The 25334-nt window shown below is 38.0% G+C and overlaps 1 protein-coding gene and 1 long non-coding RNA gene across 20 annotated transcripts in view; both read right to left on the reverse strand.

The window, feature by feature from the left end:
* LOC127528862 (uncharacterized) overlaps window positions 1–10146 on the reverse strand; it is a 123961-nt gene extending 113815 nt beyond the window's left edge. The window contains exon 1 of the long non-coding RNA XR_007935468.1: window positions 10040–10146. This is a non-coding gene — a long non-coding RNA (uncharacterized LOC127528862). The remainder of the gene's footprint in view (window positions 1–10039) is intronic.
* Window positions 1–25334, reverse strand: part of celf4 (CUGBP, Elav-like family member 4) — a 1311271-nt gene that overhangs the window by 785860 nt on the left and 500077 nt on the right. The gene's annotated exons all lie outside the window — the stretch shown is intronic.

Here is a 25334-nt window from a genome sequence, read left to right on the forward strand (position 1 = left end):
TTTTAAGGTTTCTGTAAGAAATTTGTCGTTTACAGGTAAGAGGTGGGATAGGTAATGAGACAGTGAAAAATACTGCTTTATGGTCAGAGAGTCCCAAATCAGTGCTGTAAATGTTGGCAACAGATAGTCCAGAAGTGCAGATCAGGTCCAATATATGACCGCCAGAATGGGTTGGAAAATCAACATGTTGTGTCAAGTCAAAACAGTCCAGTAAGGACAGGAATTCATTTCTCAGTTTAGATGTGGGGGTGTCAATATGGATGTTGAAATCACCAAGAAGGATAATTCTCTGAGAGTAAGAGCTTAGGTGGATCAAAAGTTCAATCAGATCGGATAAGAAGGATGCATTGTATTTTGGGGGACGATAGAGAACAATGAGTGAGACAGGACCTGATTCTGTTATTAGTTTAAGAGCCAGGCACTCAAAAGACAATGGGCAGTCAATTGGGATTCTTTTAATGTTTAAGTCTTCTCTGATAATTACTGCCAGCCCGCCTCCTTGTCTTGAGCTGCGAGGCTCTGAGTGGAAAGCGAAACCAATTGGAGTCGCCTCTGTGAGAGACGCAAATTCGTTTGGTTTTTGCCAAGTCTCCGTTAAACACAGAATATCAAGTTTGGTGTCAGTGATGAGTTCTGACAGCACCAATGCTTTGCCATTAAGAGACCTCGAGTTAAATAGTGCAACATTACATAATGAGGCTTCTTTCTGCACAGAGCCGCAATCAGGGTTTATTTCCACATAATGCAAATTTGGCACACCGACAATTCTATTTCCAGGATCATGAGAAGGACGGCGTATTCCTGAGCAAATGCTGCCGGTGGTCTTTTCATTCGCAGCCCGGCGGTGGCGGCGACCTGACCCGCGATGTATATATTTCGGGCGCTGCAAAATACCGGCGTCCTTTAGGATGTTGCAGTCAGACCATTTGCTCTGGACAAACTGTTTAATAAGAAGGAGTTTGTCATGAGAGTATTTTAGCATGATACTGGGCAATACTTATCTGAATAGCAGTGGAGAAGCAGCACAGCACAGCGAACCGGTAGGACAGGCGGGTGTGGTAGAGTAGGTGAGCGGCGATAGCAAAGCAGCAGAAAGTATAGCATGAGGAGGTACCAGGAGTTGGAGGTTCCAATACACAGCCACAAACAGTAACGCTTGGTAATTTCAGGCATGATCGCCCCGGAGCCAAAAGCCAGATTAGTATGAATATCAGATCAGTTCCCAGTCATAGAGTATTGTAAAATGAAACGGGAGCAGATCAGCAAAGCGAATTTAATATAATCACGGAGACAGATCATCCCGAGGTCCTAGATTGCCAGGCACAAAGAAATGCTTGTAGGTTCTCGTCCCGTGATCCACAGACTCAGCTGTTCCGAGTCAAAGTAAAGTCCATAAAATCTGTAAATATAAGCCAAATCCATACAATTCGAGTCAGCTGTATCCACGAACTATACGTACAATAAAAGAAATAAAACAAACATAAGAAAGTGTAGAATTAGGCGAATTTTGCGAAAAGTGTTGTTTACAGGGAGGAGCGACAACAACATGCGTGCGCCAGCGTCCCCTCACCTGTGCAATCCAGTTTTACACTTCCAGTCAGCAAAACACTCTCATAGATGTTTTTTGTGGATAATTCATGGATTTTAGGGTCCACTTGCATCAAATACTTCAGCTGTTTTGTTATTCCTCCCAAACACAGTTATCATGCCTTGAAATATAAAGCATGTGAATCAGAGAGCTAATCTAACAGTATGTATCTGTGTGGATCAAAACAGTAGACATCAAAATACATTGAACCTCGGATTATTTTCACTTAAGCTTTGTAAAATTAAGCAAAACACACTGGACATAGCATTTTCTGAAGAACAAACTTCAGACAGAAGCCATTTGTTTTTGTTGTTTGGCTTCCACTTCTTATAGGACTATTAATAGATCTTATCAGTAGTACTTTCATAATTTTATTTTGTTAAATCTATTTGTCTGCAGTGGTACTGTGACAAGCTAATTCATTTGCTATTGCAACCTGTCACTTTGTCCTAGGAACCTCCGGTCTCATTAAACATTTTGCCGTATTTTGACCTAATAGAAAATTTAGAAGTGCTGAGGAACTGGATAAACCTCTAACGCTAACAGAATTACTAGACGCTATAAAGTCACTACAAAGCGGGAAATCATCAGGCCCTGATGGTTACCCCGTAGAATTTTATAAGAAATTCTCCACTCAGCTAGCTCCCCTCTTATTGGCAACATTTACAGAAGCTAGAGAGAACCAAATACTACCTCAAACATTTTGACAAGCATTTATCACTGTCTTTCCTAAACAAAAATAAGGACTTGTTACAATGTGCATCATACAGACCAATTTCACTCCTGAATAATGATGATAAGATACTCTCAAAAATCCTAGCTAGAAGGATGGAGAAGGTGCTGCCCTCGGTAATATCACAGGATCAAACTGGATTTATTAAAGGCCGACACCTATCTTCAAATCTCCGACACTTGTTTAATGTTATATATTCACCAGCAAAATCAAACACCCCAGAGATATTACTATCATTAGACACAGAAAAAGCATTTGATATGATTGAATGGAATTACCTTTTCACTGCATTGGAGAAATTTGGGTTTGGCCCGAATATTTGTGCATGGATCAAACTACTGTATACAAATCCAGAAGCTTCAGTTTGTATTAATAACATTTGCTCAGACTACTTTAAACTAGAACATGGTACCAAACAAGGATGTCCCTTGTCGCCACTGTTGTTTGCAATCGCTATTGAACCACTGGCGGTTCACTGCCGAAATTCTTATCAGATAAAGAGGATTGTCAGAGAAGGACTGGAACAGAAAATTTCTTTATATGCAGATGATATGGTCTTATATATATCAGACCCAGAAAACACTGTCCCTGCTGTTTTAACAGCACTAACAGAATTTCAAAAGATATCTGGTCTTAGAATTAATCTGAATAAAAGTATACTCTTTCCAGTGAATTCACAAGCATATAATATTAAATTAGACACCCTACCTTTTACCATAGCAGATCAGTTTAAATACCTAGGGGTAAATATCACAAGTAAACATAAAGCTCTTTATCAACAAAATTTTGGCGTCTGTATGGAAAAAATTAAGCAAGACTTGCATAGATGGTCAACCCTTCATCTCACTCTAGTCGGAAGAATTAACATTGTTAAGATGAATATCCTTCCTAAACTTCTCTTTTTATTTCAAAACATCCCAATATATATCAATAAATCGTTTTTTAAACAGTTAGATTCAACAATAACCTCATTCATTTGGAACTCAAAACACCCACGTATCCGAAGAGCGACCCTACAAAGACCTCAGGCAGAAGGTGGCATGGCTTTACCTAATTTTCAGTTTTAATACTGGGCAGCAAACATACAAGCCATAAAAACCTGGACACAAATAAATGAACATACACGGCTTGGTCCGCAATAGAAGTAAAATCCTGTAGTACTTCTTTATATTCCCTGCTTTGCTCTCCAATAAATGCAAGTTATCACAAATATATTAATAACCCAATTGTGCTTTACTCACTCAGAATATGGAACCAAATTAGAAAGCATTTTAAGATGGTAAATCTTTTATCAGTGGCACCTCTGCAAGAGAACCACCTCTTTCAACCTTCGCAAGTATATCCAGTTTTTAATACCTGGAAAAGTTTTGGAATTAAAATGCTCAGAGATCTTTATATAGACAACATATTTACATCTTTTGAACAATTACGTTCAAAATTCAACCTCCCAGCTACACATTTCTTTTACTATCTTCAAATTAGAAATTTTGTTAAACAGAAATTGCCCGATTTCCCCCATCTTGCACCCTCCACAATGCTGGAAAAAATACTGCTCAATTTGAGGAATTAAACACTATTTCCGCAATACATAAAATCTTATTAGAGTCCCTACCTTTCAAAGATCCAAGAGGACATTGGGAAGAAGATCTCTTAATCAATATATCAGAAAAGGAGTGGAAGGTAGCAAAGCAGAGAATTCACTCGAGTTCTATATGTGCAAAGCATAGAATTATTCAACTAAAAATTATATATCGAGCTCATCTGTCTCACTTAAAACTGTCCAAAATGTTTCCAGGACAGGATCCAACCTGTGAACGCTGCAACCAAGCTCCTGCCTCACTGGGTCACATGTTCTGGGCCTGCACCAAACTAACATCATTTTGAACAAAAATTTTTAAGTGCCTTTCAGACAGCCTTGGTATCACAATCCCTCCTAACCCATTAACAGCTGTGTTCGGTGTTCTTCCAGATGGACTTGAATTGGAGAAGGACAAGCAAATGGTGATTGCATTCACTACACTTTTGGCACGCAGACTTATTTTGTTAAATTGGAAGAATCCTAATTCTCCTCTTATAAGTCAGTGAGAAACCGATGTTTTAAATTATTTGAAATTGGAAAAAATCAAATTCTCAGTTAGAGGATCTGTACAAAATTTTTTCAAAACCTGGCAGGATTTAATCAATATTATTTTAGAATAAGAGAAATAACTATTACCGCATTTAACTCCCTTCTCCATCTCTTATTTACATATATATTTACTTCTCCCTTTCCTTTGTTTAATGTTGCCTTATTAAAAAGCCTTAAGCAATTTTCCTTTAGCTAAGCTCTCCTTCTCAGGGGTGGGGTTTGATTTGTCTTAAATTTTGTTGGGTTATAAATTGATCTATTTGTATGGAATGATTACAATGAAAATTAATAAAATAAAAATATAAAAAAAAAAAAAAAATTTAGAAGGAATGAACCAGTAAAGATGTGCTGTGCCTTTTAAGTTCCTACAAGATGTAGGGGAAAAAGAGAAGAAGACGACATAAACAGCCCCAGTACACTAGATAAACCCTAGGGTTCAAGTGGCAATATCTTTCTTAGATCAGTTTCATACATTTTTGGGAGGGAAAGGGTTCTCAGGTAAAAGAGAAATGGATAAAACATTCTACTGCATTTTTACTTGATGTCTGTTGAATAATTCAGAGAGTGGCTTCAGAACTAAAGCATTGACAGTAAACAATGAAGATCACCTTATGTGCTGGGATAATGCCCCCAAGGCAGACTTCCGTCAAAAGGATGTTTTATTTAAGAAGAATGTGCACTTGAGGGTGTTCCTTTCAAATGAATGAAACCCTTATACACATACTGAATTTATAGCACCTAAAAAGATCAGGGAATGTGGACTTCATTCATGTTACCTACAGGCTTGAAGCTCTACAGTCCAAACAAAAAAACAACATTGAGGTAAAATTACTTAAACAACGCGAAGATAAACATATGCCCACTGAGACATCTAGTAACAGCATTGATCAATGTAGAGGAGACAAATGACACTGTGGCAATAAAATCCAAATTTCCAGCATTTTGGAAATGACAGCCAGGATGTTGATAATCACTTTTGTCTAAGTGTGCCAAGTACAACCTACATTCATCCATTTTCTGAACTTGATTTTTCCATTACATGGGGGGGTGCCAAAAGCCAGAAACCTAATCAGACCAATAGTAACATAAAAAAAAAACAAATGGTACCAAAGAAGGACTTTTTCCCCCACAAATAAAACAGACCCTTGGACAAATTGTGGAAATTTGTCATGAAACACGTAAGAATAAAAAAGATAGCAACAACATAACAAAATAAACTAAGTGTTCATCGTGTGTTTGAAACTAGGAAGTGTCTTCCAAATTGAAAAAGTAACTGATAGTTGAATTACAGTAAGAGGTGACATAAAACAGTGTATAATTGTGAGCGTTAGTACAGTAGGTGCATATGTTAGGAGTCAAAGATTAGGATTCTGCACAAGCATACCCGATCTAAAATGCAAGAGATAAGATTGGTTTCAAGTGATAAGAATCAGCATTATTAAGTTTCAAGGAGAAAATAGGAAAAGCACCAAAAAAAGCACCAATAACAAGACTGTGGTAATCCAGCTGAAAGGTATTGAAATGAATGAGAAGAGGTCAGATAATGTTGGCAATGTTTTGTAGGGAAAAGAAAGACTTGATTGATACTAAGAATGATTTGAAGGTGGATGATTGAGAATGATAAGCTCATTCTGAGCTGAAGAGGAGCTCAAAACTCTAAGACAAGACGTGGGGATTCCACAAGAGGCGGGTTACTTTTTGTTAGCATGAGGATGTATGATATTAATAAAAATCTATCCATTCTGCATGGCAAAAGAACATTAAAAAATAAGTAAACAACCGGAATCATAAAAATGTGGAGTAGGTCAGATGCTGCAAGAGACAAAGCCTCATAAGACCTGAAACTGAGAACCTTCATCCCTGGTAGTACTGCACAAATGAAAATAAAACTAATTGAATTTCATCAGATAATAGAAAAACATTCATTTAAATTAATGTGATACCTCAAATGTTGATAGTTACGTAACATGGCTGTGAACTAAGAAATCCAGTAACTATGGCATATGAGGAGACAAGGCTTTAACCACCCACAAGCAAGAAGTCTTAGGAGATGAATAGGTGGGTAAATGGACAGAGGCACATCAGCTAGACTCTTGCTCTCACTGCAGTGTTTGATATAATTTGCATAAGTTAGTAGAGAAATGTAATGTTATCATATGGGGAAAAGATCTCTAAGTTTTTTCTCTCAATTCTCAATATATAAGAAACTCAAAATCTAACCTACAGTATATAACTATGAGAACGATAACTGTCAGGCTTAATCCAAGTAGTGAAGAGAGAGCACATCTAAAAATCCAGACTATCTGAATTTTTTGTTGCATTGTGAAATGTACTAGCCAGCACACATTATTTTGACTTGCTGAGACCTTTTATTCAGCAGACACCTTGAAATGGAAATGGAAAAGAAGAGCAATATTGCCTTTCATAAGATGAGAAGTTTCCAGTGAGTTGACAATACACATTTAAGACATAGAACTGCTATTAATATTAGTTACCACATGAATTTAAAGCAAATTACAGGTAAATAAAAGAAAACTAACTCTAAACACTTATTTGTTGTGGCATTATATACAAAATGACAAAATAGTATATGTTTAATATCTACTGTACATTGAATCAGATAAATGACTCATTAAAGCAACTATGATTCAATAATCAACTACCAGAGAATATTCAAAAACTACATGTTTTAATAAGCAAAGGTTTTATTTAACTTTGCTAAAACAAGTATACATTTGAAAAAAGAGTCTCCTCAATCTTATTTACGCTCAGGGTTTTCTTCAAACAAAATTTTCGACTTAATGAACAAGAAAATATTGAAAAAGTTTAATGCTAACTCCAGCTCCATCAGACATAACAGCTAATTAGTGAAACAATTCTTGCATTTTGACCTTTCTTTCCATTCTCCACCTTTAAAACCTTAAAATAGCCCTGAACTGGTACTTCATCTTTCTAGTGTGCATTAGAAGCAAAGTCACAGATGTACTATGGTCAAGTTTAAAATTTTTAATATTATCAAAAAATAGTTTTTAAAAGTATTGGACTTTTTCCTAATTCCTTTCTGAATCATAATCCTTTGCTCTTAGTTCTACACAATAAACATTTGGAAGTAATTTTCCTGTCTTTGTGGCACATTAATCTCCCAGGCACTAAGCCCACAGCTGCAGATGGACATTTTTAGACAGAGCTGGCCATTCTACATGAACCTCGTCTCTGCCTTAAGGTAAAGTCATTAAAAGTCAGTTAATGGTGACAAAGATAATAATTTTTATTAATTTTTCATTTCATAGACATCAGAGACAAGATAATATGGAACAATTCCTTTGCTATCCTTCAGTCAACATTCTGTAACTTAATCCACCATCAAGCAAATTTATGCCATGTGCAATTAGGGTGTATCAATATAATATATACATTTATTCATATAAAGGTATATTTATTCAAAGTTTTGGACTTTTAAGCTTATATCCATTTTTTTCTGTAATTTAATCTGTGAGTTATTATTAATAACAGTAATCATAAGCTAACTTCAAATAATGGTGTAATTCTGTCATGTGGAGTGCGATGTCAAAACTTGCAAAATATGGCATAAAATTAATAGATAGTGGATATCAAATATGAGAGGGGGAAAGTAAACCAGTGTGAATGAAAAAAGTTCATTAGGTAGAGCATTGCTTATTTTTTGGAAGAATTATCCATCCCTGCACAGTGGTTTGGCACTTTTCTTACATTACACACCAAACAGGAGATGAAGAAAAAAACAAAAAAACATTCACAATAATAGTTAGGTATTCCCAAAAAGTTTTCTGATCTTAGAGATAGTTACACTTATAGTAAAAATTTCTGAGCTCTAGGAAAATGAGATTCCCTGGGGTTTCTGGATAAAAAAGCGAATTATTTGACTGAGTATTTAGGGTTTTAGCTAATAGCAATGGATGCTATTGATATGTTTTTGTAGCCCCCAGCTTCCAGACTGTATATGTAGTGTGGAAGTTTTGCCCTACCTTATATCAGCACTTGACCTTTGCAGGGAAAAGTTACACAAAAGATGATGTGCTTCACCAGATGCATGCTGGTCTGGCTAATTTGTTCTTTTCTCTAGCTTTTCTCAGTAACTTTGGTTGCATGTAAAAGACTGTAAAAGGACTTTCTGAAATATCTGTTGAATTACAAAAGAAGAATATTAAGATTACTTCTGCATATCAAGAAACCCAAAGACAGATGAGAGAGTGATAACATAGCAGCTGGCAAGATAACACACAACTGAGCAAAACAGCAGCTAATGAAAACATTTTCAAGATGTGTTACTACAGAAAAAAGAAGATCAGGTTAATAAGAAGCTCTTTCAGAAAGATGTTTTTTTCTCATTTTAGCCAGGATTGTGGAAAACAGCCTGGTTTCTTCGAAAGGGCATGAATTCAAAAAAGGAAGAAATAAAAATCCGATTCAGGAATTGAAAAGAGGAACACTGGCAAGCAAGATGCATAGAAAGGAAAAAATGTGGACATGAATGTCAGTAGGCTTTGTGCCCAAGGAACCAAATTACCCAAACTATTATATGACATTTCAGTAATTATTTACCACTATGATGCTGAAACTTCTTAATATGAAAGCAATTGATAAGAAGAATTCATAATTGCAGAATTACGGTATATGAGGGTTCCTCTAGAACACATCTTTCTCTTGCATGGTTTTGCTCAAAAATTAATCAGCACATTGTCTTCTCATAACAGACTTAAGTTGCAAGTTTGCTATTTTTCGATCCAGCCGTTTTAGCTCTACACCATCCTCAAGAAACTGTGACACACAGACACACACAAACAGACAGACAAGTATCAAGGGACCCTAAAATGTTGAGATTCATTGAAAACCAGAGATAGAACATAATGATGGATCTAAAGCTTTCACTCCTCCCCCATGGACGATAGATTATGGTGGGGGAGGGAGCAAATTAAGCCTATTGCAAGTTTCCACCATAGCATTGTTATGCTTCATATCTCTTGATTCGCTAACACAATGTCTAACTTGTATCTCAGAATGGATGAATAGTAACTTTCTCAAATTAAATAAAGAAAAAACTGAAATCTTAGTGATTGGCAATAATGGATACAATGAGTCTATTAGAAATAAACTGGATGCATTAGGATTAAAAGTCAAATCGGAGGTAAAAAAGCTTAGGGGTAACCGTTGATTGTAATCTGAATTTTAAATCGCATATTAATCAGATCACTAGGACAGCATTTTTTCACCTAAGAAACATAGCAAAAGTTAGACCTCTTATATCATCGAAAGACGCAGAGAAATTAGTTCATGCGTTTGTTTTCAGTCGGCTAGATTACTGTAACGCACTCCTCTCAGGTCTACCCAAAAAAGACATCAATTGTTTGCAATTAGTGCAGAATGCAGCTGCTAGAATCCTTACCAGAAAAGAAAATCCGAACACATTTCTCCAGTTTTGATGTCACTACACTGGTTACCTGTGTCATTCAGAATTGACTTTAAAATTCTGCTTATGGTTTATAAAGCTTTAAATAATCTCGCCCCGGCTTATATATCGGAATGTCTGACATCTTATATTCCAAATCGTAACCTCAGATCCTCAACTGAGTGTCTCCTTAGAATTCCAAGAGCAAAACTTAAAAGAAGTGGTGAGGCGGCCTTCTGCTGTTATGCACCTAAAATCTGGAATAGCCTGCCAGTAGGAATTCGCCAGGCTAATACAGTGGAGCACTTTAAAAAACTACTGAAAACACATTACTTTAACATGGCCTTCTCATAACTTCACTGTAATTTATTCCTGATACTCTGTATATCCAATTCATTATAATAACTATTCATTCAAAATCTGTACTAACCCCTACTCTCTCTTCTGTTTCCTTTTCTGGTGTCCTGTTGGTGGTGGCGTGCGCCACCACCATCTACCCAAAGCACCATGATGTTCCAACAATGATGGATGGATTAAAAGCCAGAAGTCTGTATGACCATCGGCATCAAGTGACTCCGTGAAAAACCCGAACTACAAAGAGGACTATTTCATTTTTGTTAGGTAGAATGCCCAGAGGGGACTGGGGCGGTCTCGTGGCCTGGAACCCCTACAGATTTTTATTTTTTTCTCCAGCCTTCTGGAGTTTTTTTTTTGTTTTTTCTGTCCACCCTGGCCATCGGACCTTACTCCTTTCTATGTTAACTAATGTTGTCTTATTTTAATTTCTTATTTTGTCTTTTATTTTTCTTCTCTTCATTATGTAAAGCACTTTGAGCTACTTTTTGTATGAAAATGTGCTATATAAATAAATGTTGTTGTTGTTCATGAACCTTATTGGGCTACTACTTACAAAGTTCAGCCCAGTGAAAGAAAACCATACACAACCAAAACAATTCCCTTTAAGAGGCATGGTTATTTACACCTTTGATGAAAGTAGTAGTTTAAAAGAGGACCCCAAAGTGAAGCAAATGCAAATTAAATAAAGAAATAATGATAGCATTTGAAATATCAGAGTAGGAAATAATTTAATAAGTAAAGGACATATGAGATGTGTGAGAAAACTAATGCATAATCTCTTGACGCAAATCTGAAGGACATCAAAAAAGTCTCAGTAATGATGAAAGAAAAGTATGAAAGCAATAGCAAAAAAAGTGGCAGCAGCAGATATAAATAAACTATGAAATACCAGTACCTGGTGCTGGCTTACTGTTTAGGTGGCATCAGGCAAAAATAAATAAACAATGGATGGACATAATATAGCAGTACTGTCACATAGTTTTCAAGACAATAATGTTGGGCAGTACCTGAATGATGAGGGGCCCTTTTAACAAACCAATACAAACACAATTGACTGTTCTTATTTGTTCAGGGTACATACTGAATCAATGTCTCCCTTGCCAAGGATGATGGGTGTTTAGGTACCAACAAGTACAGACAGGCAAACAGGGGATTCCAACTTTCACCCAAAAGCCACGCACCATGAAAGTCAGCATCTTCTACCTACCCTGGTGAAAAAATAGCATACTAAAGTATATTAATAATGTACTACAATATTTAAAAGTATAACAAAAATATATTTTCTTTAAGTGCATTTTTTCAAACACACTTTAAATTGCAATTCTGTACACTTAAGTAGTATACCAGACAGATACTGTCAAAGGGATGATTGATGACCTTAAGCCCCGACCCCAAAATATGAATTATGAAAATATGATTTATGAAAATGACTCCGCCCCTATGGGTGGAGAGGGGTAATATGGGGGTTGGACAACTGCCATAATTAATAGTCTCTAAAACCCTCCTTTTAGGGGATAGATAGGCTTTCGTAAACCAAATCCTTATCACGCCCCATTACTGATTCCCACACCCAGGAGGTATGCCTTCGTCTCTCTGATGGCCTATAGGGTTAGGGGAGAAGCATGTCGCTCCACCCTGCTGCGGTAGGAGACGAAAGAGGTCCTGTATAAAACTCTAGCCATGTAGTGAAAACGCTACGACATTCACAACGCATAGAATGGATGGCCTTGTGAATGCTGCTAAGAAAATGAAAACAAACACGGTTTCCAGAATGCTTGAGTTACGGGACCATAGATTCAGCTCAGCTTGGTATGATTCTAATTGTACTTTGACACAAGTAGAAGTAAAAAGAAATGCTCTGGGACCTCTCATGGTGGTAATTTCCAAGAAAGAACCTATCCTTCACGAATATAAAGAGGACAGCCATGAAAAGGGGGGAAGAGTATCAAGAAAATGAGATAAAGGAACGAGTGAGTGAAATTCATTTTTCTATAAAAGACTGGACTTTTTAAATAATCTCTTATTCCGAATATTGATGAGGCTATTCATAAAGGAAAACTGTCTGACAAACTGAAAAGAATTAAAAGAAAACTGGAGCCATTGTTTTCAGAGGAGGAGATTTGCATATTGAATAATTGAAGCTCAGAGGAGGTAGAGAAAGAAAACTGGGAAACACCCACCCCTAAGTAAGTCAAAATAAATACAGCAATCTTTTTTCATAGATTACATTACCCTAAAGCGACCTTGAGATATCTTCAACCAACTACACTAACGAAGCTGAGCTCCTAGAAGCCTTTGATAGCTGGACTGGTCGTCTCCTTGTTTTCTCGGACACTGAGATGTCAGAAGTCCTCCACACTTTGATGCTTTCCGAAGTCTACGGTAGTGCAGGACAGACCCGCTGCCGCTGACTACCTGTTTTGGCCGGCTAACCCCCAAACCAACTCTGCCTACTCTGGGCTGGGCAACAGCCAGCACTTCTCTGGCTATGCTCCTGATTAGGCATGTTGGTCTATGGAGCAGACAGTGACTGCCAATTGCCTGTTCTGGCCTGACGATATCCTCCCCAACTCCAAGTACTCTGCTCCTAGTAGTTTACCTCTTGACCAGCCATCTTGGCCAGACCTTCTTATGCCTTCAACTGACCAGATCTATTGATCTATTGATTGGCCTGAGCCTCAGTCACTTGCCCCTGATGATATGCATTGGTCAAACAGTCTCCTTGAGAACTGTGCAGTATCTGACATTTTTGTGCTTGCTAATGATGTTCCAGGGAGCCTAACAGGGCCTGAGGAGATAGCCATTCAGGCTATGTGGCAAGAAGAGGCCATGGGCAAACTAGTAGAAGTTTTGGCCGCTTGGAAAATATCACACAAGGAGTGTGATTATGCAGGTATGGACCTTGAACAAACTGATGGACCCCCGGGTGAAACATTTCAAAAGGCTCTGAAACTGATTAAGAGTTTGATTGCTGCTCTGCTGGCTATAATAGTTGATCTGGACCTAAAAAGTATCTGTCAGGGGTCTTTAACAGACCACCCCAGCCAAACACAGCATACATGTTTGTTTGAGCGTGACTCTGTTTATCGGGTTGGACGCTTTCCAGTGGCGCTGGCCTGTTTTCTGCAAACCTTGGCTCAGGAGCCTGATCATAAAGACTCTGGGTTGCTTTAACATCTTTCTACCTTTTCACAAGATTTACACATTTGTACAAAATGCTGTTGATGACTTGAAAAAATATTCTATCAATGAGGCTATTGTACAAGCCTTTCATAACATGGATGATAACTCTTACTCAAACATACGCAAAGCCTTCTCTAAATGCCATGTTTCTGAACCTGATATGTCTGAAATACCTGTTGACACAGTTAGGGTTTCTAAAACCAAACATCCTTTTGTGAAAGGTTATGAACAAACATTTTCAGATGAAATCTTTACTGTCTCTAAGCTTGTACCTAGGTCACTGGCTGTTTACAAAATGATTACAATGGTGAAGAGATCATGGGCACCTTTAATGATCCTGAATTGCAAAAATTAAAGTCGATTCCACAGACGTTTACAGGATTGAGAAGATACTGGCTAGCAAATTTAATAATAAGAAAAGATTCATTTTATTCAAATGGCTCGGGTGGTCAGAAAAATTCCATAGCTGGATACCAGACAGCCAAGCTAACAGTATGCTATACAGCACAAAGGTTTTTTTTGTGACTCTGCCTAGAAATGCTTCCTCAGACATTTCTCCTAACAACAGAATTTCCAATTTCACGACAAAGCTTCCTAAACCCATAGAATTAGAAGGTTCTTGGGAAGTCAGTCTAGCAGAAATCTAATATCCACATACATGGAATACCATAGGCAAACTGGATAACGAATTCTACATTTCAGTTCCCAGGATAAAAAAATATTACTAAATTCCTTGCGGCTATTACGAAGGTATTCACAACCTATTGTCTTTTATGAACTCAACAACCTTAAGCCTGCCCACTATGACAGATGTTGCTGTGGGAACTGTCCCTTCTGAGAATCCTGTGAAATTCAGTTATAATGCTGTGGAAAGAAGAGTCTACGTGATCCTGGGCAAACAAAGGATGAAACTATACACTTAAAAGGTCAGCTGGGTTGAATATTAGGAGCGCATCCTGATCAAACTCGGGTGCTAACTTACAAGGCTCCTTTCCCTGCCAACATCAGGGCTTTTACACTTTGTACATCTACAGTGACATGGATTCTCATCAGATAGTCAGAGACAGCTATGTGCCCCTTTTGAGATGCATTCATATAGAGGATCAAGCGAATAAAATTACCACCATCACATACGATAAACCTCATTATGCACCCATCAGTAAGAATCATTTTGACATATATTGAAATAAAGACAGAAAAAATGTGCCATTTCAGTTTGGTAAGGTGATAGTGAAGTTGCATTTCAGACCTGTCAGGCACCTATATTTTGCCATTAATTACTGAAATATGAAAAAGTTTCTGTTTTAACAATGTGTTTACACAGATTATTGTAGAAACGGAACACACATGAAATGCATGTATTCCAAATAACGATCTATTATTTCCACTCTAAAACTCCAGCATGTTCTGGGGTGGTAGGGGGATGGAATAGTAGGCTGCTTGCTGCTTGTCTTGATCAGCACATTTACAAGACAAAAGACACTGACGGAGAGGTGCGAAGGGATTTAAGGTGGGCCGTATTTACGAGTTTTTTCGTAGGCTTTGGTAATTCTAGTGTTAACAGAACTGCTGTCCCAAGATCCTTACACGGAAAAATGTTTCTGCAGGGTGCTGGCATGTGATCAACTACCAGAAAAAATATCGGAGTGCCAGCCATGTTTGTAGTCAATACTCACCATCAAACCCAACCTGGACAACACTGGCTTGGGATTTACCTCACTGAAGACGGAAATGAAGAGCTTTTTGATTCCAAGGGAAATTCTCTGGACTTTATTTACTTCCCAAATGATATTTGCCATTTCTTAAAACAAAAACTGTAAGCAAATCATTACAAACAACAGACAGCTTCAAAGTTGGTTCTCGGACACATGCGGCCAACAATGCTTCTTCTTTCTGCATCAGCGAGGAAAAGGACTTCCGTACGCCTCTGTAATAAAAAAGTATTCTGATGATGTAAACAATAACGAAGCTATGTTATCTAAATTTGTTCAGTCCCGGCTTCCTTCACCGGGGCATTGTTTTTATCTGTACCCTTGCATGCAAAGATCAGAGACCTATAAATATTTCAATAGACGGTTAAAGGATGACAACACTCTGTAATGACATACAATTGTTTTTAATAAACAAACAATTTTTGCAAATCAATAAGCAATCCATTCCAGTTATTTTTTCTCGGTTTCTGTCAGTAGAGACTGTCTTCTGGATGATGAGCAGGGAGGTCGGTAGCGTGCGGCTTAAAACTGTCAAGGAGTTCTCTTGTTTCATCATTAGGCACAACAGAAAATGGAATGTTCAAACCAGCCACGGTGTTTACAAATTCCTTCCAACCATGCAGCCTCTTATGCTCAGGTATTGTATTGTCAGATTACGTACCAAATCCACCATATTGGATCCAACCAAGGATCACCATCTAACAGCAGCTCTCCACGGTTATTCCAAAACGAGAGATTGGGGTTGACAGATATTTTATGCAAAACAAATTCAACATTTTACTTTTTTTTTCTTTTGCAGGAGCGCTTCTCAAAACCTCTTGCCAAACCCTGTCCTCAGACAGGTTAACTGTTCTAACTTCTCCCTCGGCATTTTCTTCTTTTGGTAACAAGAGTGTCAGACTGTTGGTTTCCTTAACGCCCTTTTTAACTAACATTAGATATCTCTGCAAGATAGAAGTGTAAAGCTTCACCTTCTCGTCAGCCCCTGTATCACAGCGTTGCAGGATGTTTCTGATATCCTTGTCCAGTTCAGTTTCAGTGGCACTCAAGAGATCATTCGGATTAGTGTTCTTTTGTTGAAAAGGAGACATTTCATGCTGTGGTACCAAATACATTTTCTGAGCGTATTCCATGTTTATGCTCTAGAAGCTAATAAACTGGATAAGAAGGGTACGGCGACACTTAAAAGTGCCATCAAATAGCCTCCTTCTTGGTTCAAAATAGCTTTCTTCTTTTTTAAGGTTAATTTTCTTACACTTATTTTTCTGCCTGATGTTTAATGCTTCTTGAGTTGTTTAAACTGTTTGAGTGAAAAAGATATATTGCCTTTTAAATTATTAAAGGCTATTTCAGACATTATACCCCAATATAATTTTAGAGAAGGGATGTTAAAAGCGAACATCAAAATCTCTTTTAGGATCTATACAGTTGTGTTGTGTAGTCTTTTAGGAGAACCCTCTTGTTATACACCACTCTGAATTTCTTCCTGAGTGGTCTGTTTTCTAAAGTGAAATATTTTTTATTTCTACGGATCTGATTACTGTGAACTAGTAACTCTTGAAGAGGAGCTTCATGAGACGTCACAAAATTCTGAACTAGTTTGGTTAGTGACTCGAGGTTTACAATTTTACCAGTTTCGTGGTTAATGGTAATGCCTTTTACCTTCATATATGTTTTTTGCCTTGCGCTGTTTTATACCCGTACGTCTTTGGACCACCTGAGGCAAATTCTGTAATATAATCACCAGGATTTAACTCACTGGTGAGCTCTCCTAAATAGTTACCCAAAGGAGGATTGTACTGGTCAGGCTGAGAAGTTAAAACAATATACTCGGTCATGGTACAACACCCTTTCCCCCAATCTGTCCAGTAAATCATACAACTCTAACAGAGCATAGGTAGTTTTGAAAGTAGTAATAACGACATTAACGCTACCAGGTAGGGTGTACTTTTCATTGGCATACTTCCACTGTATTTGAGCAATCTCATCGCCAATAAATTCAAAATAAGGAACATTGTACTATTTGGAGAAAATATATTGTGAGCAGGGGGGCTGATCGCACCCCTATAGGATATGGACGCTCCTCTAAAAAATGCTGAAAGACTACCTTCACATTGCTCCCTTCCTTGCTGGGCTTACTTGCAGCTGCTTTGTTGCGAGATATGCTTCCCGAGTGGTGCTTTGCATACTTAAAAGCCTGAACAGCACCTCTTTCTGACATTTTCTGCTCCTGACTCGCACTCCTTTAAAGAGGAAGATATGTTTGCATTCTTTTAATTGTGAGACGGAACTGTCATCTCTGTCTTGTCATGGAGCACATTTAAACTTTTGAAAAAGAGACAAATGTTCATTTGCAGTGTTTGAATAAAGTTCCTGTCTCTACAACCTCCTGTGTTTCTGTGTAAATCTGTGACCCAAGCATGACAAGATTTCAAGAATTCCTCTCTATCCTTGACTAAGCTAGTACGGTAATCCCTCCTCCATCGCGGGGGTTGCGTTCCAGAGCCACCCGCGAAATAAGAAAATCCGCGAAGTAGAAACCATATGTTTATATGGTTATTTTTATATTGTCATGCTTGGGTCACAGATTTGCGCAGAAACACAGGAGGTTGTAGAGAGACAGGAACGTTATTCAAACACTGCAAACAAACATTTGTCTCTTTTTCAAAAGTTTAAACTGTGCTCCATGACAAGACAGAGATGACAGTTCAGTCTCACAATTAAAAGAATGCAAACGTATCTTCCTCTTCAAAGGAGCAAACAAATCACCGCGGCACAAAGCTGTTGAAGGTGGCAGCTCACACCCCCTCCGTCAGGAGCAGAGAGAGAGAGAGAGAGAGAGAGACAGATAAAAAAAATCAATACGTGCCCTTCAAGCTTTTAAGTATGCGAAGCACCGTGCAGCATGTCGCTTCACGAAGCAGCTACACAGAAGGTAGCCAACGTGAAGATAATCTTTCAGCATTTTTAGACGAGCGTCCGTATCGTGTAGGTGTGCGAACAGCCCCCCTGCTCACACCCCCTACGTCAGGATCAGAGAAAGTCAGCGCAAGAGAGACTGAGAAAAGTAAGTTGGGTAGCTTCTCAGCCATCTGCCAATAGCGTCCCTTGTATGAAATCAACTGGGCAAATCAACTGAGGAAGCATGTACCAGAAATTAAAAGACCCATTGTCCGCAGAAATCCGCGAACCAGCAAAAAATCTGCGATATATATATAAATATGCTTACATATAAAATCCGCGATAGAGTGAAGCCGCGAAAGGCGAAGCGCGATATAGCGAGGGATCACTGTAGTGAGATGGTGCCGTTTCTGCTCAAATTTACCCCAAAGAGAATTTAAAAACAACTTTGAAATCTGTCTCTTAGCAGAATTTACAGCGATGTTATCACAATCCATTTGTGCTCCTTCCTCCTGATAATATCTATACTAATAAAAGGCAAAGCCCTCACTGACTGACTGACTCACTCACTCACTGACTCACTCATCACTAATTCTCCAACTTCCCGTGTAGGTAGAAGGCTGAAATTTGGCAGGCTCATTCCTTACAGCTTACTTACAAAAGTTAGGCAGGTTTCATTTCGAAATTCAAAGCGTAATGGTCATAACTGGAACATATTTTTTGTCCATACACTGTAATGGAGGAGGCGGAGTCACGTATCGCGTCATCACGCCTCCTACGTAATCACGTGAACTAAAAACAAGGAAGACATTTACAGCACGAGTCACACGCGGGAACGAAGGTAAATGACGTTAATTTTTGACTGTCTTTTAATACTGTGTAAGCATACATATTAACACATGTGCAATTAAACGTGTGCATTTACGGGGTGATTTCTCAGGCTTAAAAGCTCGCCTTTTACTAAAAAGGTAAATGCAAAACTATTTTCAATCAGTTTATTGAAACGCTCCCGTTAAGGATTGCAATAACATATTCGCGAGATAAAAGAACGAAGTAGGGGGAAATGGAGGAACAGCCGCAAACAGCGAAGAGCAAAAAATTAATTAAACAATTGAGAACGGAGCGAGTTAAGCATACAAGCATGTTCATAAGGGAAACAAAGCACGGTGTAAAAACGTAAGTTTAAATTAAGTTTATAGAAACGCTCCCGCTGCGGATTGCAATAACATATTCGCGAGATAAAAGTTTAATGAGAAGACACGAGGTATAAACGAACCACACGCCGTGGCGCAACGTTAGGGGCAACAGTTTCAACCATTCTATGATCTGCTACTCGCAACTGAAAGACGGCACATGGCGGATGTTAGCCGACTTGCTGACCGCAACGTTAGGGGCTTCAACTATGGCGCTGACGCCACATCTCAGTGCCAACACTTTGCAGACTGTACTTAAAAGACACGCCCTCCTCACTGGACAGTTAAAAACACCAATCAAACTAACGATGACATCAAGTATTACCCAATCAAAAGTAGGAAAGGAGGCATCTTCATAAAATGCGTGTGGGATGATTTGCATGAGACGCTGCTTTAAAAAAAAAATGATACAAAAATACTGGATACATCCCGTCCAGTATTGATTCAAAACGGGACGCGCAATTTCATTCTCAAACGCGGCACGATTCCGTATTTTAAAGGACGGGTGGCAACCCTACAGTGCCAGGTAACCACCCATACAATCAGATTGTGATTCAGACTAGGAATGCAATGAATGTAATTACCCCGATCTACATACAAGGCGAAAGTCTTGCAACATTCAAAGATGATGGTTTTGGGATAATTAGTACTTATTAAGTACACCATGGAACATAAAACAGCTTATGAAGCCTTGATCCGAAAAAAGCAAGATCTCAGAGATCGTAAAAAAAAAAAAGGAGGTAATGTCGTTTTACTCGCTGTAGATTTTAGTCAAACATTACCAGTTATTCCATGAGGGAGACCAGCAGATGAACTCAACGCGTGTTTAAAATCCATGCTTCTCCCACGGTCGGTTATATGTCGCGTGTTCTCGGGTAGGTACACCAAAAAATGTATACATTTAAGCATGTAATGGCAAAGAAAAAATTAGGTATACCCGAAGGCACTGCAGTAGTACTCAATGTAACTTTGCTTCTTAAATGTTAATGTTTTACTGTTTAATAATTTATATGCTTCTTATATATTGTTCAAATTCTTTTATCAAAATACCAGTGACAGCGCAATGCATGATAACATGGAGTGAATACACCATACGCATCTGCCCACGGCCGCCCTGGTGTGCGCAGATAGGAGTTGATTCTAAAATAAAATAAACATAAAAAGAGTAATACAATCATCACCCATAAAGCGGATAGCGGACGTGACGTATTATATGTGTACCACATTTCAAGTCAATAGGTGAAACGGTTTGCATGCTACAGGTGATTTAAAATCCTGGACAGACCAACGAAAAGCCACGGTAGCAAATTATAGAAGAAGATTTTACTGTTTAATAATTTATATTTATATGAAATGTGCTTCTTATATATTACTTCATATTCTCATATGATAATGATGTTAATGTTGTTTATATTGATTTCTATGTTATTGTAAGTGCATCTATGTGTGTATATGTATGTATGTATATATATATATATATATATATATATATATATATATATATATATATAAAAAATATATATATAAAAAATATATGTGTATATGTATATATAATATATCTGTATATGTGTGTGTATATGTGTATATGTATATATATATGACAGCAACACTCATAACAATGACAACACAATTACATTGACAATCATGTTACGTTATTTTTAAAATGTTTCCTTTACTTTTTCATAACCTCTTTAACACACTACTTCTCCGCTGCGAAGCGCGGGTATTTTGCTAGTTCAATAATATACCGATCTCGGGAAGCTTTATCTGTATACCAGGTAGGATAACCTGATGCCTCTTGTTTACCTTTTAGATGAAGCTTGATATAGTCTGAGAACAGTTCAGAAGTATGTCGGTGTAATGCAGAATTTTGTGTACTTTTGATACTTCATAACATTGGTCAATTTCCACACTGCACCAAGTACCGGGTACAGCTCTCTCATCCTCTGTGTGACGACAATCCACAGTTTAAGATTGTGTTTCTGTGCAGGTGCGACAGAGGGTGAACATTAATTTCCCACAAAACCCGAGAGGCAGGACTGGAAAATTGAGACCACATCAAGGTTGGATGGTGGCTTTAATTAAACCAAAATACTGACCAAGATCCCCAAATTGCTGAAAAATGATGGTGGGATGGCCGATCAGGTACATTTTTGTTTTATTAACAAAAGGGTACAAGCAAGTAAAATTGTAATAGTGAATCTGTTCACAGCTCCTGGCCTTGTGGTACGTATGGTGTTGGTATGACCGCCCTACAACGAATCCCTCGGATTTATACATTGAGGGAAATTGCAATGTTTTAAGAAAGCTTGTAGCCTGAGGTTGTGTTTTTTCATCATCTCCCATTCATGCTCCCATATTACATGCACATTGAGATTAAATTTGGTCCGAAGTATTTCCAATTTTCACATAAACTTTTGATACATAACTGCACAAGTCAGGCTGATTAAAGTATGAGTACTGTTTAAATCGTAGCATTCTGGTCAGCCATGGTAAAAGCAGCCAGGAAATTCAAAGGTGGCTGGAATATCATTAACTTTGACGTAGTCGTCAAGAAAAAAGGAACCCTTCTTTATCTCTCCAAGGTTTAGAGCGTGCCGAATGTTCAACTTTTCTGTTTCACAGAGATACAATAGCCATTGAATAGATGCATTTGAATACTTTTCCTGACTGCTAATGTAATGGTCAGAAGGAATTATACCGAAAGATTTTGGCAGATGCAGTTTTGCCTGTACATGGCCATACACAGAGAGGGTTACGCCATACATTGAAATGGGTCAGTATTCCCAATTTTGATGACCACGTCTCTAAATTTGATGCAGGTGGTTCTAAGAATTTCGACATCATTTTTACAATTAAGCGGAAGAGAATGGATGGATGGATGGAAAAGCTATCTCCTGTTTAAAATTAAAAGCACCATGTTTGACGCTCTCATACCTGGTAAAAAATTCTTCTTTTTCTTTTGTCATCATGGTCTGGACTCCATAGCAATCAGGCTCAGGATAGGGTCTGATATAATCCTGGTTTTCAGCCGCATTGAAGAAATGGGGGGAAATACTGTTTTTCAGCTTCAAACCCCTTGGCTTTAGGCATGACACTCAACTTCATTGGTAAAAAAATTCAAAGAATCTATAAAACATAATCGATAACCTGAATCTGTGAAACACATCAACTTATTTCCTTGAGTGGTAACCTGAGGTTTCACTCCATTTTCAATCAAATACTTCATTAAAAAGTACCCATCATAACCTTTTGAATTGTGGGCTATGAAGGTATAGCCTTAATACTTGGGGCAACGGCATCTGGCAATGAACCGGAGTACACAGTCTTCACCCACACAGAACCAGGATTCCCCACGCATTGACTTACAGTATACATAATTCAGAATGTGTACAGATGCTTTTCTGCATCATTTTTACTTTTTGATTTACAAACAACGGCATTTCTTGGGGGTGACATTTATGGGGTATTGAGGTGGCACTCACTGTGTAGGTTTTGTGATACAAGGGACACATTTTTGCAGCGTCGCAGGCTGCTTCTGTGTCGTTGGTCTTGTCATTAAATTTAGGAACTGTATGCTGTATAAAACAATATTGGGACCAGCAGTAATGGTTGCAATCATCACACTTGATAATCTCTTCAGGGATTGGTCTGCAATCGGGAGTTATACAGACATTGCAGTGTCCTTCACAGAGATGGCTAAGGTTTGTATGATAGCCTGTGTAACAGTAGTCACACAAGTATTTTACAGAAAACCCTTTAAATTCAAAATGCCGTAATAATGGTTATCATGCAAAAACATAAAATATGTTTTAGCATTTTTACCGAGGGAGCTTTCAAATTTTAAAAAATTTTAATTTCTGGGGCATCTGTACCAGAAGACAATTTTAATATCTAGTAAGTTTTCAAATTTATGAACATCTGAAAAGGACACTTTTTCATGCTCAGATAATCCAGCCGTAGTCTGAAGGTTGTACACTTCACACATGCATAACTGTGGATTTTGCCTGTACTGTTCTTCCATTAGGGAAAGCAGACAAAAGGCAAAACAGAGCTAATTCCTGTAATTATAAGAAATAATTGAATTGCCTCATTTTCTTTCGGACTATTTCCTGATTGAGTAGAGCACATACATTGTGAGCGCCGTTAGCCCCACCACTAGGTTACCGAACAATCTGTATTACCAGCGTGACTCTGAAGAAGATTCTCTATCTGGTGAAGAAACTGTTCTACACTAAGAATAGTTCCAGTCATCTGTATAAAAACACTGATAGGCAAGGAATCACCACGCAATTCTAACTGAACAACATCATTTGAATTTAAAGTAGGCGAAAAACTATCCAGATTTCTTTGCAGTGTCTCATGAATACTATTAAACACCTCCTCAACTAGTTCATAGGCATCAGCTAAAGTTAATGGGTGTCTTATTTCTATATTATTAAACACTGGCCTGTTGATCTGATTGTCAGCACTAGAGACAGTTTAGGGGCCTTCCACAACTGGTATGCCCGAAGTAGTTGTGGTTTAGGTGTTAGCCGAAACAGCCACAACAGAATTGCCGGACATAACTGGCACGACTGAGGTGGTTAAAGGAATAGCTACAACTGGAGATGAAACAGGGGCTGAGGAGGCAGTGACTGAAACAGAGAATACAGAGAGATTATATACACTTAGCATGACTGTAGCAGAGGATGCAGTGACTGAAACAGAGGAGGAGGCAGAAGTAGAGGGTACAAATGGTATGATTGAAACGAATGTGACTGAAGGGGTAGTTGAAACTGAGAGGTGACAGTATTCTGAGGGGTTGGAACAAAAAGCTGAGCATTGGCAGAACCCGTGGTGTTTTGTTAAGCCATGACCCATTTGAACATTCACATTTTTGGTCAAAGACTGCTTAACAAATTGTTTACACATAGGTTTTCTAAAAGGCAGTCAAGCTGGTGAAAGTCAATGGGAGTGGTAACTGGTGAAGGAACTCTCATGGTAGCTATTATATTATTCATTTGGATCATATTTTGATTTTGTCAATTAATATATTCCGATTCATTAAAATATTGGAGAGGAGGAGTAGGCATTTTTGGGGATCGAATAGAGTAACTAAGTTCATTCACCACATCATGCAATAATCTGACATTTTGAGAACTGCTTACAATGTGCAAGTCCTCACTTGAACGCCTTTTCCTGCTTTTACCTTTTCAACACATATTGCTCGCAATTACTTCAGGAACAAGTTTTCTAAAATAGCATACAATAAAATAACCTTTTCACATAAATCTGGAGAAAGGGATAAAAGGTCCGGTAAAGTGCTTTGAAAATCCTGCAGAACTCGATCGATTTCAGCCTTCAGATTGGCAGCCTTAGCTCTGGCGTCAATTCTTTCGGATTTGCGTACTATTGGGGTAAAAAAGTCGGGTGATGATGCAAACTGTAGTGAACCCTGAAGGATTTGTGTCAGTAATCCTGCCGAAGGTGGTTCTGAAATAAGTTTTCTTTAAAACAAACATTCACCATGCACTCACATGATTAGCTCAACTTACTGGGCTACGTGAAAAAGATATTCAATAAGACGTTCTCCAAGGGCCTTTGTGCCAATTCTAGAGGTTGGCTGGAACCTTTGGAAGAGCATTGAGGTTTCTGTTAAAAATTATATATTCAACCCACAATGCCTTATTTTTGTATCCCCGAACCCTCAGGTGAAAGTAGTACTTACTGGGCTCTGGGAACGCTTTATCTTTTTTATCTGAGACAGGATTTTTAGTCTCAAAGAGACAATCTGTGGTAGAAATTAGTTCCTCCAACTGCGTTAGATGTAAAGAAGAATACAGTTCGGCCTTCTTCTACAATTAAAATATAAAGTAATAAGCATGCACATACTCACAAAGAAATTTCCATTAAAAAGCAATGTCTGAATGTATTTATAAAGTGAAAAGTTTGTATGTACTTATAAATAAAATTTTCGATTTAAAAGTAATAGAATTGACTCACATTTTGAGCAACCATCGGGCCAGAAACTGCAACCTTCTGAAATAAGAAAAAATACTTCGTTTATAAATTCTGGACATTACAGCTAGGTACAGTTTTTAATTTAAAAATCAGAAAACCCACCTCCGGGTG

This window comes from Erpetoichthys calabaricus, chromosome 7 (assembly GCF_900747795.2).
Source record: "Erpetoichthys calabaricus chromosome 7, fErpCal1.3, whole genome shotgun sequence".
NCBI classification, from domain to species: domain Eukaryota; kingdom Metazoa; phylum Chordata; class Cladistia; order Polypteriformes; family Polypteridae; genus Erpetoichthys; species Erpetoichthys calabaricus.